The sequence below is a fragment of the Gorilla gorilla genome, chromosome 1, assembly GCF_029281585.2.
Source record: "Gorilla gorilla gorilla isolate KB3781 chromosome 1, NHGRI_mGorGor1-v2.1_pri, whole genome shotgun sequence".
NCBI classification, from domain to species: domain Eukaryota; kingdom Metazoa; phylum Chordata; class Mammalia; order Primates; family Hominidae; genus Gorilla; species Gorilla gorilla.
This window is the reverse complement of record NC_073224.2, coordinates 104461945-104472757: the sequence shown is the minus strand read 5'-3', so window position 1 is coordinate 104472757 and position 10813 is coordinate 104461945. Positions and strand designations below refer to the sequence as shown.

The 10813-nt window shown below is 38.8% G+C and overlaps 1 long non-coding RNA gene across 4 annotated transcripts in view; it reads left to right on the top strand.

Moving 5' to 3' along the window:
* LOC115930782 (uncharacterized) overlaps positions 1-10813 on the top strand; it is a 147874-nt gene that overhangs the window by 103959 nt on the left and 33102 nt on the right. For all 4 annotated transcript variants that reach the window (XR_010129658.1, XR_010129660.1, XR_010129659.1 and 1 more), the window contains 2 exons: positions 6697-6862; positions 9458-9558. This is a non-coding gene — a long non-coding RNA (uncharacterized lncRNA). The remainder of the gene's footprint in view (positions 1-6696; positions 6863-9457; positions 9559-10813) is intronic.

Below are 10813 nucleotides of genomic sequence, written 5' to 3'. Positions count from 1 at the left end.
TCAAGGTTATTACGTCGTGGCATCAGAGACATGTTCCACATACTCTTCCTTCTTAAACCATGAATTTTCTTTTATTGCCACAAATATACAGGGGACTCCTATCCCTGGTCTGTCTTATGATATACACACTGTTATGTTGAGCAGATTGCATCTCCATATGGATGTCCCATGGTTATCTCAATCCATAGTGTTGAAAACTGAACTTACATTGTGCCTCCTACCAAAATGTACTATCCTCCAGAAGCCCATATATTGGTAATGATGCCCCCACACACTGGGTGTCTCAAGCTAGACAAAGTCATTTTCATTTCTCCTTTTCCTTAACCCCTCATGCTCATGTCACATCATATCAATTATACTCAGGCTTAGATTTTGTTATGTAGGCCTATTCTCTACCTCCAGTGCTATAATTTTAGTTCTGGACCTGACCATCTTTCAATTGGGTATTGGTAAAGAAAAAAAAGTGTCGTAACTAGCCCCTCTTTCTACTATTAAGCTGGCTTACCATCTTATGTCATTCGCTGTGCTGGTTTCTTCTTGCCTGCAGAATTTCAGACTTTTTTACCTGATGTACAAGCCCCTTTACAATAGGCATGAATCTGTATCTTTTCAATTTTCCCTCTTATTACCTGTATCTCATGGAAAAGTCACTCTAGAATGAGCAATATTTCTTGGATGAGCCCATATTGGTCCACTACTGTTCAAAATCTTTGCGTGCTATCCTCCACTACCTTGACTTGAGAGACCCTCATCCTTAACTTCTCTTTATCTTTTAAGACTCTTCAAAATTACCACCTCCTGCATAAAGCCTTACCTGACATCTCCAGATTTATCAGTGTTCCCTCACATACTCTGTATTTACCTCTCAATAGCACTGGTGATATTTTATATTAATTACTTATTTATATGTGTGCCCCCTGCCCCCTGGTGCCTTGAATCCTGTGTTTCTTCTCACCCTAGCATTGACTGGGTCTGAGTCATCCTTTGTGTCCTTGGGCCCTACAGCAATGCCTGGGACATGATCAAATAAGAGATGCAAGGGTGTGCCAATCTTGTTCAGAGTCAAAGAGATAAAAATATGCCCGAGTTTTTAAAACCATGTTTAATGTCCTTGTTCTTAACCTTATTAGACCATTAATTCTTTCTTTTGTGGAGTATTGGTTAACATCTGTAGAACACAGATATTCATTTTCTCTTTTTTTCTTCTTGGGTTTAATTTTTTTATGCCAGTGGTTATTGCACTTTTGTCTCTACCATGATGTAATAATGATAGTAATCTATATTGTATACCCATTACGTGCTAGGAATGTGCTAAGATTTTGCGTGTATTAATTTTAATCATCAGGACAACCCTTTGAGGTCATTATTATTCCTCTATTGTAGAGATGAGGGAACTGATACTGATAAGGCACCCAAGGTCAATAAGCAAGTAAGTTACAGAACTAGGATTTAATCTGAGGTTATTCAGACTCCAACTCCCACATTATTTCCACCATGGCATATTGTTCTGGGTGTGAACTTTTATCCTTTTTTTGTTAACCTTATTTATGTTTTTAATGTTTTAAACAGTGATTTCTCTCAAAGTACCTATGTCTGGGTGAACTTAACTGTGGAAATCATTGCAGGATCAGCAGAAAGACTAGACCGTGGACTATGAGTGAGTGAAGAAGGTAGCATTGACAGAGTGTCAAGAATGAGGCAATCTTGGATATGACCTTCTTTGGGGCCAAAAGACCCCAAATCTTGCAGAATTATGTCAATATGGAGGGTATTGTTTAGTGGTCTGCTCTAGGACTTCTTTCCTGACCATGTTATGCTCATTGTATTTTATCAATAACTTACGTGAAAATTTGGATAGATGGCAAATATTTTTAGGATAGACTGAGGATTCAAGAAGATTTTATCATGTTGCACCAATGGCTCAAATCTGATAAATGAATGTTATTGAAAAAGTAAAATTCTGACTCCAGTTCCAAATTACACTTTACAAGAATAGGGTAGAAGACATGAGTAAAAGAAGCAGTATTGTGGCAGTGGCAGAGTGATGCCATAGCCAAAAAGGTAATGTGATATTAGGCTGCATTAAAATAAACACATTAGCTGGAACAAAATAGGTGGTGATGTACTTGGCTCAGCATTTATCAAACTATTTCTGTAGCTCTTTTTTCAGTTCTGATGACCATTTTTCAGTAAGGATATGGACAAATTGGTATGTGTTCTGAGTAAAGTAGATAGAATGATTGTCTAGATGAGTGGCAAACAGAACTCAGTGGGATGGATGGATGGATGGATGGATGGATAGATGGATGGGAGATGCAATATCTGTCTTTGGCTATATGAGTGGCTGTTATATAGAAGAGGGATTATACTTGGACTATATAATCTCAAGGCAGGTAGAACTCAGATAAATATGTAGAAACTATAAGAAACCATGTTTTGGCTTTATATAAGTAAGGACTTTTTAATAGAATTGTCCAAACATGCAAATAATTATTTTTGGAGATAGTGAGTTCCCTATTATTGCCTAGAGAATTTTGAACTGGATGGAATCTTGGCATCAACTAGTTTAATCTGCTCACATTGTAGCTGAAGACTAGAAGGACCAATGTTGTATGGCTAGTAAATTAAAACGTCAAGGCCCAGGCCTCCAACTCAGGGCTTTTCACTCCAAATCCTCTTTATGTTGCATCAGGTTGCATCAATTACAGGGAGATGAACATGAGACAGGGATAATTTGGATGGGAGTTAGGTAGAGGAACATTGGGTAGATGTCTGATAGATGCCCTTTTCAACCTGACAGCTACTATTCTATGATTGAAGTAAATTTCTTTGCTTGACTCAGCTCAGCTCAGTTCAGATAGTTATTTGATCTGTGCAGTTTAATAACTGCAGGGGTAACATTATACTGCAAACAGGAGGATAGTTCTTGGGTTTTCATGCCCCACTTCCTGCCAGTCTGGCTGATCCCACTTGCATGCTAGCTTTTTACCCTCAGAATCTCACAGGAATTTTTCCCCCTAAGTCTAAGGAATTTTTCCCCCTATTCAAATTCTTGGCTGTTGAATAGTGAACTCTGAGATGTGGCATGTCTTCTGTATCTCCAGAGAGATCTTATTCTCCATATCATTGTTGCCACATAATGAAATGCTTTCAGTGGTGTTTTAGGTGTCTGTGGTCACATATTGCAGCTGCCAGCATTTGCTAAGGAGTGAAGAGAACTCCCCCAAGGCAGGAGTTATTGACAAATAATAAATTACAGGATTTCAATTATAATCATTCAATTGGTTGTCCCTCCCTTTTCCTACCCAGTAGGCTGGAAAGGCATTGTGTTGCCATCTGGCCTCTGGGCTGCTGATGTGGGTCAGGTTGTCACGATTCAAGGATCAGCCCTTTGAGATGTGTGACTGAGGCTGTAGGAGTGAAGGGGAGTTGGAATTTGTGGTTAAATGATTTCCTACAGGAGCTGTAGTCATCTTTTGGGAGGTGCTGTTTGGGGTTAGAATTTTTCCAGGTTGAATATTGTCTTGAATTCCATGGCATAGTTGAAGCTGATATTCCTGCTTAGTTAGCCATACAGTGGTGGAGCAGTATCTGGCTAAAACACTTCCACTTGCAGCTTATATTTGCCAGGACAATGGTGATGGAAAGGAATCTTGATCCCAAGCAAACAAAATGTTTGAATTACCATTGATGCCCTCAGATGCTGCTTTGTTTATAGCCAGTCTCTCTTTCTCTCTCTCTCTCTCTCTCTCTCTCTCTCTCTCTCTCCCTCTCTCTGTGTGTGTTGTGTGTGTGTGTGTGATAGAGACAGAATGAGAGAGAGAGACAGAAAGACAAAGAGAAGGAGGTAAAGGATGTAGAAGGAATGAGTGTGAGTGATAATAAGGCTTTTCCAGATAAAAGCAGGCCATTTTATGGCAATATGGATTGTCTTTCAGTTTTTCTATATGCCCAACATTTTCATTCTCGGGTACTCATTAACAGTTTCTTTGAGTTTTGGAGAAGAGGAAATCAAGATGGCTGACAAGGTTGGAAATTGAGAATAGAATCGAATGAAGCCCGTGGCAGAGGTGTGTGTGTGTGTGTGTGTGTGTGGTGGGGGTACATGTGACACACATGTTATTCCAGCTACTACAGATGCAGAAGTCACTGGGGACACACACACACACACACTCAGAATGTATGTGAGAGAGATAGACAGATATAGAGAAAACAATGATCAAATATGAGCTTTTTGTGTAGTGAAGAAATATTCTCCAGGAAGTGCTTATATCAATAAAGCTAATTTTCCCAAACTTATGGTACTTTATTAAACCTCTCAAGTACAACTACAGAGATGGCCAGAGGCATTCTAAGATGTGAAGGGAGGGGCATTTATGTAGTAACTGTGTTATATGAAAGTTTTCTCTAACAATTAAGGACAAAAGTAATAAGAGAAAAAATAACAGATAAAACAACTGATCATCCCATGTAGTTAAGGGAGAAAGCCTTCATGACTTGACAATTAAATGTTTATAAACAGAGAGACTGTGAGATCTTTAGGGTGGCTGTTTCAGCAATGACTAGTATCAGCAGTAAAGGATGGACCATTCACCATTTCATGTTCCATAGAAACGAACAGTGAGGACTGGTGACAGAGTGATGCAGCATCATGAAACTGGAAAAAAAAAAAATCCAGGAGCAAGCCAGAACAGAGACATGATAGCTATTCATGATCAAGGGCGTCACCAATATTTTCTGTTCAGACATGGTAACATAGGCTAATAATTACAGGAGAATGTAGATCAGGAGGGACTGGAACTTGAAATAAGCTTCTACTCTCCTTTCTCACCTGTTTCCTTTGTATATAGGGATATTATAGATAGATAGAATAGATAGACAGACAGACAGGTAGACAAATAGATAGACAAGAATATATTCCAGAGGGAAAATTTCTGCAGGTAACTGAGGGAAATTCAGACTAAGAGATAGGTCACAGTATTTAGGGATCATTTATTCATTCAAGAAACATTTCTTGCCAGTGACTACTTGCCAGTCACCATGCTTGTCACAGAACTGTAAATGAAGAAGGCATGCTCCTTGTCCTCCAAGAGTTTATAATCTAATGAAGAAAGCATACATATAAACAGTATGATATGTGCTACAATAAAGGTATTTGTAAATACCTTTAGGAATACCTTAGGTATTAGTAAATAGCTTTACTTGAGGAAGCAAGCTGTTTTCTTTTAGAGAGGTCAAGGGGAGGTAATATTTGAGCTGGACATTAAAGAACATTAAAGAACAATAAAAGCATTTATTGGATTGTATGGGAAAGATCAGGGAGAGGCAGGCCTGAAAGGTCATATGGAAAGGGCTTGGAAGCCTTGGAAGCCTCTAAGTGATGTATATATTATTTATATTGGGTGGCAACTGAAGGGTTTTTAAGTGGAAAAGTGACAGGACCAGATTTTCATTCAGTAAATGTAACTACTGGAAGTATGGATGGCGGATTGAGCTGGATACAGGCAATTTATATAAAAGAAGGAAGAGATAGTAAAATCTCAAACTAAGGCATTGGCGGTGGGATTGAAGAGAAGATACATTTTAGAGGCAGATCTTGGTGATGCATTGGAGGTGGACTATGAGAGAAGGTGAAGAACAAGAGGGAATAGGTTAGCGGCCTGGCAAGCAGTTGGTGTTGGGCAGGTTAGGGAGGGCAACCCAATGAAGTAGACTCTGACAGGTGGACAGAACTCAATGATGGAGAAGGCAGGAATAGGAGATTTCAGTAGGCAGTGGGTAATGGGGAGTTGGTATCAACAATATCATGTCACTAGGTAGCAGGACGTTAGGGCTCATATTTTAGGCCAGGACTTTAATCTTGTAAGTAGGGAAGACTAAAGAACAAAGAAGGTTTATATCATGACCAGGCAGAGACTTTTATCATAACTGAGAAAGATCAAAATCAGATTACCAGCATAATTGAACTGATACTAATTCATGAGCTTTAGGTAACTTCTATTCTTAAATTCTTCCTGCTGAAGACCAGTACTTATTCTGGATGATGGGGACCCTCACCAAGCTTCCAATACCTGAAGACCCCTCTATCTACTCAGCACTAACTTTTTATCAACTTAGACTTTATTCTCTCATCGTAAGTCTCCTGGTTACTCATTCTTCATAATTCACCACCTACACCCTGTAGATTAGGCAGATGTTTGATTGATAATCTCCATGACTATTGGTATAGCACAACACCAGAGTACACCACACTCCTCTTACCCAGGTGTAGTTAGGGGAGGGCTCAGAATAGTATATGTGGTTTAGCTGTAGGAGCACAAGGGTTGCATAATCTAGTAGTTTGAGAACTAGATGAGTTCAGAAGGTGAACATCAGAACCACTCTGGAGTTGTATTTACATGTTATTTACAATTTCTGCTTGTAACAAAAGTTAAAAAAATTATTAAAGACCCTAAACTACCATATTTCCAGAAGAATCACTGAGATCCAAGGCTCCAAAGTCCTTCAAGTGTTAATTTATGAGACTAATGATGCTCGTTTTTGTTAACCTCATGGATTCTCACATCAGTGGTGACCTTGTTGAGGTAGAGGTGGACTCACACCACCAACATTTTCACTCATTTTATCAGCATTCCCTAAAGTATGGCTTCCTCCATTTCTTAGAGCACTTGTTTCAAGGGATTTATATTATTTTAGGATATCCAGACAACTTGGAGCCAAGTCCCCACAGCTGGATCAGACAACTTTTGGTGACATCTCACAGTGTGGATTATCAAGCCAGTGTATCAGTCTGGAGCCTAGGTTTTTTGCCTTTAGCTTTGCTCAGGATGACTTCTGCTCTTCTATGGCAATACTTGAGAAGGTAAGGTAGTTTTTGTTCTCATTTTTTGTTTCATCATTTTAATCCATATTTCCCAGAATCTACCTCTTTCTTTACCTCATTCTATCGTTTTTCTAATCAGGCCATCAGTTAGTTACTCTTGCAACGTGTACTCTAACAGCATTTCAAGTATATGCTTAAACTAATTCATAGAACATGATTACTATTAATATTTGCATTTCTTTTCACGGTATGCATCTAGAAATCCTCAGCTATTTTTTGTTTTCTTCATGAAATTTTTAATTCTAGGAACTTTTCATATGAGATATGAAAAATGGTTAAATTCAAATAACACCATGTCCACCATATTGGCCCCCTAATTAGAGCCAAGATCACAAAATCCATGGTGTAGTGTTGAGAGCACAATCTCACACACCTCACAGACTTGCCTTTGACTACTGGCTCCTCCAGTTGCCCCCTCTATGACTTTCAGCAAATTTCTTAACCTTTCTGGGTCTGTTTCCTCATCTATAGAGTAAAGATAATAATACCTCATTTTGATAGTTCTTCAGTATATTAAATGAATTATATGTCAGTGGTCTGGCACTTTGCCTAGCATGATAGCAAGGTATTCAGTAAATGGTAATTATTAGTTTTATATAACTATGAAGTCTTACAGAATTGGTAAACTCAATATGAGACACTCTTATTGCAATTGAATTTTTGCATGTGTATTTGTTTCCATCAAGAGAGAAGAGCAAGAAACATACAACTTTTCCTTTTTCTTTTCCAAGAATTTTTTTTAATTGAGTCCCTCTCTGTGAGATTATGGAGGTTTTTAAATGTCCTTTAGGGTTCAGTGTGATCATCTCTAGAAGATTGGGGAGAAGGTTTTCATCTGTTTTAGGAAAAGAGTAGCTTCAGGAGAATATTGAATGTTGAATACAAATACTACAAAAAAAGTAGCAAAAATTGCTCTAGTACATTTATTGTTTTCCTCCATTGTACACATTCCACTTTTTTTTTTTCTTTCTGGCAACAGTCCCTGATTTTCATTTAAGAATCCAACCATTGCCCATTCTTACTCCTTGTGGTCAGGGTGAGGGGAGGAGTTTATCTTTGACTTATGAGGGTGAAGATGTTGCTTGGATGTTAGTGGACAGGGATGGGTGAGCATGTGACCTGGGATGTCTAAGGCAGAGTGAATCTCAGGACTATTGTGGGAACTACCAATAAAGACATAGCATTCCTCCTCCACCTCTCCCCCCAACCCCTTGGCCCCTGCACCTTGAGATTTGAACAGGGAAGAATGTAGGCCAAGCTGCTGCAGCCATCTCATGACTACATGTCAAAACTGTAGTCAACAGAGGGAAAAGCAGAGCTGAGAGATTGAGAGACTCACCCAATCTTGATGATATACTTTGAGCCTTGGAGTGAGTACAGCCTGCTAGCCCCATTTCAAGACTTTTCAATTACGTGAACCAATACATTCTCCCTTTCATTTAATAAGCTTTGAGTTGTTCTATTAGTTCAAGCAGAATTAGAACTGATATAATTGCTATTTACTTTTTGCTGTGTTCTGCATTCATAATAAATATAAAAAACATAGCAAGATAACCAGGGGCATGTTAATGCAAGGGTGGTAATAGAGAAAGGGGAGGAAGAGGAATAACAAGCCCTCCCCTCAGTTCTTTCATGTCTCCTCTTTTCCTTCGGATTAAAGATCAGATCCCTGAACCAGTATTATCACATTATACTTTTCTAAGTTTTATTTTGTTTTTAACTGACATCTAATAATTGTGCATGTTTATATTTAAGTGATGTTTCTATACATGTTTACATTATGTAATGATCAAATCAGGGTAATTAGCATATCAATCACTTCAAACATTTGTCATTTCTTTATGGTGAGAATATTCAAAATTCTCTCTTCTATTAATAGCTATTTTGAAATATAGTATATGATATTGTTAACTGTGGTTACCCCACTGTGCAGTAGAACAGTCAGATAAGAGGAATATTATACTTTTAAAAGGATAAATTCCTTTGGGGGCAAGAGCAGGGTCCTGGCTAAGTACATGAGGCCTGCCTGAGGAATTTCTATGGAAACAGGAGTGTGTGTCTGTGGCCCTAGCCCTGCTCAGCATTGGAAACTATTTGGCAGTCTGAACATGGTTCCTCCTGTAAACTAAAAATAAATCTTAAAGCCCTCAACTGACTAAACAGACCCTCCCCACCCCAATCTTGGCCAAATGGACCCTAGATAAATCTTAAAAACTGAGTTCCCAGCCATGATGACTCAGGAAGTCAGACATATCTTGTTATATACCCTCCCTTTTGCAGTGTTTAGACACAACTGGCCAGCATTGATGTGAAAATAGAGAACGTAAGACTGATAGAACAGACTCTTTGTGGCAGTAAGATGCCAAATTGTAAACAGGAGCTAAGACCATGCCAGTCAAGGGTTAAGTGACACACTTCTGCACTTAAAGAATAAACTATGTTCTAATGCCATAAGGTTTCTATTTTTCTTCAGCAGCTAAACAAGCACTGGCCTTCAGGTAAGCAATATGAAAACAATTTGTAGCTCATTCACTGCCAGACACTGACTCCATCCCCCTGTTTCACAAACTATAGCTACAGCTTTGATTAGACGAGAGGCTATTTCAATAACTTTCTCCTGATAAGAAGACCACCGACCGTGGACGGATTCTGGCCAGTTTACAAAGGCTGCATACGTGAGTGCGTTTGTATCCTGAAATGACCTTATAAAGCCTAATTATATTTAAATGTTAAGTCTCCACCCCAAGGTGAACATTGGTCAGATGTAATATGTACATTTATTCAGTATGTGTGCATTAGGAGGACCATGAATATTCATGGCTCCTTCTGTAACCCATTGAATATGTTTAGTCAACCCATTCAGCATAAAGTTCCTATCCCAATCCCTCCTCTTTCAAAGGACCTGCCTTTCTGGCGTGAGCCAGAGGCCAGGCTTCCCAGCTTGTCAGAATTTGCCTGTCAACTTTGCAACTGTAACCCTCTATGAGAAATATAACTCTCCTTTCAAAATTTATAAATTGTGTAATTTTTAAGTTAACACCCCTCTAGAAAATGATTCAATTTTCCTTGTCTTTCTTTTCCTTTGTCTTCTGAAGTCAGAAATCCAGAATCTGTTTGTTCTTAGGTCTCAGCCCTTTTATTCTCTCCTATGCTTTCACCAAGGATATTCTATTGTAGCAGACAGTTATGTGAGCTTGCAAAATTAACCATTCATAGACTTTGGCCCCAGAGTTTTTGCTGACTTGAGACCATCAGCACTCAGGATATCAATTTTTTTTTAAAATCCTAGGTATAGAGATGTGAGTTAATCATATTCCTTATTTCATGGCACATTGTAATTATTGAGCTATGCAGATTCTTCTGTGGAAGAGTTGGTTAACTTTCATCCCCATTCTTTATTCCCAGTCCTCTCCTCCTCCCTCACCAGATAATTATTCTAATGAGTTTACTGTATATGGCTTAACTTGTACAGGTGCTTGCAAAGTATCTATTGTTACTTTTATGTTCATAGAGTTTTACTTTTATGTAAGTGCTATTTTTTGTTAGATCTCATTTTTTTTTTTATGGCTTTTTTTTTTTTTTTTTTAATTGATCATTCTTGGGTGTTTCTTGCAGAGGGGGATTTGGCAGGGTCACAGGACAATAGTGGAGGGAAGGTCAGCAGATAAACAAGTGAACAAAGGTCTCTGGTTTTCCTAGGCAGAGGACCCTGCGGCCTTCCGCAGTGTTTGCGTCCCTGGGTACTTGAGATTAGGGAGTGGTGATGGCTCTTAACGAGCATGCTGCCTTCAAGCATCTGTTTAACAAAGCACATCTTGCACCGCCCTTAATCCATTCAACCCTGAGTGGACACAGCACATGTTTCAGAGAGCACAGGGTTGGGGGTAAGGTCACAGATCAACAGGATCCCAAGGCAGAAGAATTTTTCTT